Source organism: Polyodon spathula, chromosome 3 (assembly GCF_017654505.1).
Source record: "Polyodon spathula isolate WHYD16114869_AA chromosome 3, ASM1765450v1, whole genome shotgun sequence".
Lineage (NCBI taxonomy): Eukaryota > Metazoa > Chordata > Actinopteri > Acipenseriformes > Polyodontidae > Polyodon > Polyodon spathula.
The window spans coordinates 94,154,515-94,161,875 of NC_054536.1; positions in this window are offsets into that span (position 1 = coordinate 94,154,515).

A 7,361-nucleotide genomic window follows, 5' to 3' on the forward strand; every position below is an offset into this window, starting at 1 on the left:
TGTGTGTGTGTGTGTGTGCTTGCGTGCTCTCTCTCTCTCTCTCTCTCTCTCTCTCTCTCTCTCTATATATATATATATATATATTTCTGGATACTTTGGATTCAGTTGTAATAACTACTTTGGCCTCAAGGGCTCTTTTTTTTAAATTAAGTACATCGATAGCATAACAAAAAATTCAATAACAAAGATAGAACACATTTTTTAACTATAGTGAGTGTAGTGACAACTGCCCTGAGCCCTGGTCCAGTTCCAAATCATGTTTGCAAGAAAAGCTTAGGTTGGGTATTAACATTAAATTATGCGTAACTTCGTTCTTTTACTCAGCAGGGGTTTAAATGAATAATTAAGGTGATACAAGTCAAAACAGTGCCAGGATTTAAAGCAATATGATTTGTAATGTTTTTATTTTGCATGAAACTAGACAGACAGACAGACAGACAGACAGAAGAGGCTGACATGGCTGTAACAGGCAGTTAGATAACAGTACCCTTGATCTGGGAGGGATGGAGGCATGTGGTAGGTTAGATTGAACACTCCCACTCTGAAGTTAATCTAGAGTGTTTCCGAATTCCCTTACACACAGTGCACAGGACTGCGCTATCTACATAGAGGTGTTCATCTCCAAGACTACAGTTCCATGTGAGTACACAGCGTTCGGGTTCATAAGAGAATCAAAACCGTCAAACAGCAGGCTGTAGTATATTGTAAAGCCATGTACAATGTAATACTACAAAAGACAATTGCAACTGCAGTAGAGTTAGTATTTTGTAACATTACTGTTTCATTACCGAGTCTAAACATTGCTTAGAAGTGCTGAATATTTTTGGAAGAAAATTTATCAAAAAAGAAACTGAAGTAGATTTGGGAGTGCAGCTGAATTGTGCTCTGCAGGGTAATAAGGTAGTTATTGTTGTTAAATTTGGAGAAAGTTTCTTCCCCTCCTCCCCACTTTTTGGGGGACAGAATAGCAAAACTGCAGTCTGATATTGACTTTAATGTTAGGATTAAGGATTGGGTAAAATTGTGATTTAAGGGTAGGATTAGTTGAATGTTCATGGGACATTTGCCAATTGCATTGTAGAGTTGTACGGGAAGTATTGCATCCACTTCTTTATTAGTTCTGGAGCAGAGGGAGGGTGCATTACAATTCACATTTGCTGAAAAAAGCAGCAATTCTGGTTAATCAATTGCTCAACCTTCCAGGTGGCTGGTTACTTATATGAAAAGGAGCCCTGTGTGTCTCTGTCTTTAACCCTCTTTGTGTAAGTGTATATCTTTAACCTGAAAAGGAGCACGAACTGTGGTTTATTTTTTTATGGACCTATACATGATTGATACTATAATAGGGAACGTGCACTGGGGAAGGCAGCAGCAGTGCTGGTAGGTGACGTAATTACACACGAAGACATAAGCCCGCTATATGCGTCTTGCAAAGGAGCCGACTCTTTTGTACAGCAGTATCGGTGCTATGCTTTAGTGTAAGAGGTCCCGGGTTCACACCCGCCCTCTGCCTGTTTTTGGATTGCATCGCCCTCTGTGATGCGCCTGCCTGTGTTAACTGAGATCGCTACAATACCTTCAAATGCATTCTAATCTATTTAAAAACAAATGCTTCTTTTTCCTTCACATAACTTACAATGTCATCAGCAATTCTTTAAATGAATTGCAAAAACTGAAACTCTGTATAAATAAGTATTGTTTAATATTTTGCAGTTGTACCTTCTACTTGCATTCATTTCCATTAGATAATCTGTCTGCTCTGTATATCCTCACCAAAATAGACTATGAGATGTTTTATCTACACAAAGAGAAGAATGAAAATAGCATAAAAGGTACTATTCAGCTAATGATAACTAAGGTGATTGCCAGGAAAACAGTACAAATAATAATAATTAAAAAATCCATAAATACATACAGTATCCCCCACTTTCTTCCCCCAGAACATTGTACTGTTTAGTCTGTTTCAGAGCTCTATTCAAAATGTCAGCTCTAGTGCACTGATAGTGTAAGGATTATTGCCTACATTATACCACAGCAATAATGATCTATGATGTGGTACAGAACAGAAAAGTCAGAGCACTTGTTGTTATGGTTTTGTTTGTTTTTTTTGTTTTTTTCTAGTCACAGTGATTTAAAACTGAATTGCCAAAATGGTTTACTAGATCAATTAAAAACAATATTCAGCAAAAAAAGGCACTTTACAGAACATTAAAAAAGGACCAAAAAGAAAGTACGCAGAAAGAGTACACAGAACTGCAAACGCAAGTCAAAAAGGAAGTTAGAAAGGCCAAGAGAGAAATAGAAATGAACATTGCTAAGGGAGCTAAAACCAATTCCAAAATGTTTTTCCAATATTACAACAGCAAGAGAACATTCAAAGAGGAGATTAAATGTTTAAGAGATACAAATGGCAAAATCGTAGATGAAGACAAAAAAATAGCAAATATATTAAATGATTACTTTTCACAAGTTTTTACAAAGGAAGATACTGACAACATGCCCCACATGTCATCCAGTTCCTATCCAGTTTTAAATAACTTTAGCATAACTGAGGCAGAAGTGTTAAAGGGACTAGGAGCTTTTAAAATAAACAAATCCCTGGGCCAGATGAGATCCTCCCATTAGTACTCAAAGAAATGAAAGAAGTAATTTACAAACCGCTAACCAAGATCATGCAGCAGTCTCTTGACAAAGCGGTGGTACCGACAGACTGGAAAATTGCAAACGTAATACCGATCCACAAAAAGGGAAACAAAACTGAACCAGGTAACTACAGACCAGTAAGCCTGACTTCTATTATATGCAAACTTATGGAAACTATAATAAGATCCAAAACGGAAAATTACCTATATGGTAACAGGGTCCTGGGAGACAGTCAACATGGTTTTAGGAAAGGGAGATCGTGTCTAACTAACTTGCTTGATTTTTTTGAGGATGCAACATCGATAATGGATAATTGCAAAGCATATGACATGGTTTATTTAGATTTCCAGAAAGCTTTTGACAAAGTCCCGCACAAAAGATTAATTCTCAACCTGAACGCAGTTGGGATTCAAAGAAACGCATTTACATGGATTAGGGAGTGGTTAACATGTAGAAAACAGAAAGTACTGGTTAGAGGAAAAACCTCAGAATGGAGTGTGGTAACCAGCGGTGTACCACAGGGATCAGTATTAGGTCCTCTGCTATTCCTAATCTACATTAATGATTTAGATTCTGGTATAGTAAGCAAACTTGTTAAATTTGCAGATGACACAAAAGTAGGAGGAGTGGCAAACACTGTTGCAGCAGCAAAGGTCATTCAAAATGATCTAGACAAGATTCAGAACTGGGCAGACACATGGCAAATTACATTTAATAGAGAAAAGTGTGAGATACTGCACGCAGGAAATAAAAATGTACATTATAAATATCATATGGGAGATACTGAAATTGGAGAAGGAATCTATGAAAAAGACCTAGGAGTGAAAAGTGTTGAATTTAAATTAAGGGAAGTAATGTTAAAACTGTACAATGCACTTGTAAGACCTCATCTTGAATATTGTGTGCAGTTCTGGTCACCTCGCTATAAAAAAGATATTGCTGCTCTAGAAAGAGTGCAAAGAAGAGCAACCAGAATTATTCCGGGTTTAAAAGGCATGTCATATGCAGACAGGCTAAAAGAATTTAATCTGTTCAGTCTTGAACAAAGAAGACTACATGGCGACCTAATTCAAGCATTCAAAATTCTAAAAGTTATTGACAGTGTCGACCCAAGGGACTTTTTCAGCCTGAAAAAAGAAACAAGGACCAGGGGTCACAAATGGAGATTAGACAAAGGGGCATTCAGAACAGAAAATAGGAGGCACTTTTTTACACAGAGAATCATGAGGGTCTGGAATCAACTCCCCAGTAATGTTGTTGAAGCTGACACCCTGGGATCCTTCAAGAAGCTGCTTGATGAGATTTTGGGATCAATAAGCTACTAACAACCAAACGAGCAAGATCGGCCGAATGGCCTCCTCTCCTTTGTAAACTTTCTTATGTTCTTATGTTCTATTTAGAAGACAGATTTCAAACCCCAGTGCTCTAGAGCGGACATTTTGAAACAGACTTAAAATTCAAAGAGTAAAAAGTTGTCAGGATGTTAACAATGAAAAGAAAAATGGCAGGTATGTTATTTAAACAGTTGTAGCAGCACGTGAGGACGGGTAACATTATATTCTAAAATGACAGGTACGTTATTTCACAGAGAATCAGTGAAATGTGTTAGAGAGTGATTTTTTTTTATATCAGGCTTGATGAGTGCTGTTTACTTGAAGGGGAAGAGAGGGTCGGAAAGCAAGTCTCAGTCCTTTGATAGGGAACCTTGTTAGCTGAAGGTTGGCCTATGACCCCCAAGACCTGGAAACCATAAAGGGTTAGGCCCCTACTCACAGGAAAGCCGCAACGGCGGCTTGGATTCAAACCCACTCAACTGAACGGGGCCAAACGTACTTGTGATCAAGTCCTTGAAGGAAGAAAATCATTTAAAGAGATGCCCATATGATTACACAGCAACGGCACTTAAAGGGGGCTTTAAGGAAACAGATGTTAGCATAATTACAAAGTTTGAGAGAGTAGAGGAACTAATGGTCCAGTAGAGATGGAAATGTAGCACAATAGAGCACATCATGCGAAAGGTAAGATGATTGTGGCCGGGGGTCCCACTGGCTAGGGAGCTTGAATAGCAGATTCCTGAGAAGCTAGGAGAAGTGATCAATATCTCCCCAGAGAATGGACCCCCGGCTCCCCGCTAGAAAGTCCCACACCTGTGAGGGGAAAGAAGACTGCGCCCTGCACAACACTGTAGAATAGAAGACAAATGGAACATAGCAAGATTAGTAGGACAACCTAAAAGAAAGCCACCCGCTCAGCAGAGAGGAAAAAACACCTTTGTTTTTTCTTTTGGAGTGAAGAAGTGCTGTAGCAGACCTGCTTTAGTTATGAGAGGACAGATGAGATGAAAACCAGTTCCTAGTGACAATGTTCCTTGAGCAGTCACTAAACAGAGGATCTGAGTGACTGGGTTTCTTGACAGCGATGAGTTTTGCCAGTCAACTGTAAGGGCAAAGGAGAGAGTTAATCTTTGATAATTGAATACAATGTCCAGAATGAAGTTGATCGTTTTTTGATGTCCTCAAAAACAGCAGGAAGTGCTGGTCTTTAATGCAGGAAAAGTCGCTCACTCTGATTCCTAAAGCTGGAATGCTTGAAAAGGATGCGACCCTGAACTCCGCGCATCTTACAAAACTCAAAGAAAGCAGTTAGACAGATTGCTTTCATTACGATGTCGTCTGCTGGATTGAAGCATCCGTTATGGAGGATGGAAATCATCTTAAGGAGGATGTCCATTGTGATCGGCATCCTGATAGGAGAAGCTGATGGGAGGAACTTCTCGATTTTCACGGAGAGTTGTTCTGACTGCAGGCGGTGAAAGGGGGGTGGGCGCTGGGATCCACTGGAGTCGGTAATGGTGTTGAATCCCAGACAGATAGGATCTAATGATAGAGGATGACAGCTGGAGGATGTCCCGGAGGTGGACAACGAATGCCAGGATTCCATTGTGGTTGAACTGCATCGGGATGATTTGGCGCTGGGTGCAGAATTGGGAGTGTGAATTCCATGCTGTTCTGTATGATGGATTGGTTTCAGGAGTATGAAATCCATGCTGTTCTTTATGATGAATTGGTTTCAGGAATATGAAGTCCATGCTGTTCTGTATGATGAGTTGGTTTCAGGAGTATGAATTCCATGCTGTTCTGTATGATGAGTTGGTTTCAGGAGTATGAATTCCATGCTGTTCTGTATGATGAGTTGGTTTCAGGAGTATGAATTCCATGCTGTTCTGTATAATGAGTTGGTTTCAGGAGTATGAATTCCATGCTGTTCTGTATGATGAGTTGGTTTCAGGAGTATGAATTCCATGCTGTTCTGTATAATGAGTTGGTTTCAGGAGTATGAATTCCATGCTGTTCTGTATGTTGAGTTGGTTTCAGGAGTATGAATTCCATGCTGTTCTGTATATTGAGTTGGTTTCAGGAGTATGAATTCCATGCTGTTCTGTATGATGAGTTGGTTTCAGGAGTATGAATTCCATGCTGTTCTGTATAATGAGTTGGTTTCAGGAGTATGAATTCCATGCTGTTCTGTATGATGAGTTGGTTTCAGGAGTATGAATTCCATGCTGTTCTGTATGATGATCGGGAGTATGAATTCCATGCTGTTCTGTATAATGAGTTGGTTTCAGGAGTATGAATTCCATGCTGTTCTGTATGATGAGTTGGTTTCAGGAGTATGAATTCCATGCTGTTCTGTATATTGAGTTGGTTTCAGGAGTATGAATTCCATGCTGTTCTGTATATTGAGTTGGTTTCAGGAGTATGAATTCCATGCTGTTCTGTATGATGAGTTGGTTTCAGGAGTATGAATTCCATGCTGTTCTGTATATTGAGTTGGTTTCAGGAGTATGAATTCCATGCTGTTCTGTATAATGAGTTGGTTTCAGGAGTATGAATTCCATGCTGTTCTGTATGATGAGTTGGTTTCAGGAGTATGAATTCCATGCTGTTCTGTATATTGAGTTGGTTTCAGGAGTATGAATTCCATGCTGTTCTGTATATTGAGTTGGTTTCAGGAGTATGAATTCCATGCTGTTCTGTATGATGAGTTGGTTTCAGGAGTATGAATTCCATGCTGTTCTGTATAATGAGTTGGTTTCAGGAGTATGAATTCCATGCTGTTCTGTATATTGAGTTGGTTTCAGGAGTATGAATTCCATGCTGTTTTGTGTGATGAGTTGGTTCGTCGATGGGTGCAGAATCGGGAGTATGAATTCCATGCTGTTCTGTATGATGAGTTTGTTGCTGGAGCCAGAGCTGCTGTCATGTAGTCCTGAGAAAGGGATGAATTCATTCCATGATGAGGTGATGGAAGGGAGGAGGTTGCAGAGCAAGAGACGATGCTGCTGGCATGATCTGGTGGAATTGCAAATCTGGTGGATCTGCAAATGGAAAAGCATCGACAGCATTATTAGAGGAACCGGGCACATGCCATGTTTGAATAAGAAATTGTTTGACACAGACAGCCATATGAACCTTTGTAGAAATTTCATGATGAATGGTACTGAAAATCGGCCTTTATTGATTGTTTGGACTGACTGAATTGTCGCGATAGTACATAATTTATTTTCTAGACCATGATCTACTCCAGATGAAAGCAGCTTTAAATATTGGGTATAATGCCAATAATGCAGTGGATTTCTGTTCTGATGATAGAAATGCTATTTCAGGGGATCATTTGCTGAAAAAAACCTTGATTGGCCAGGATTACCCCATAGCCTA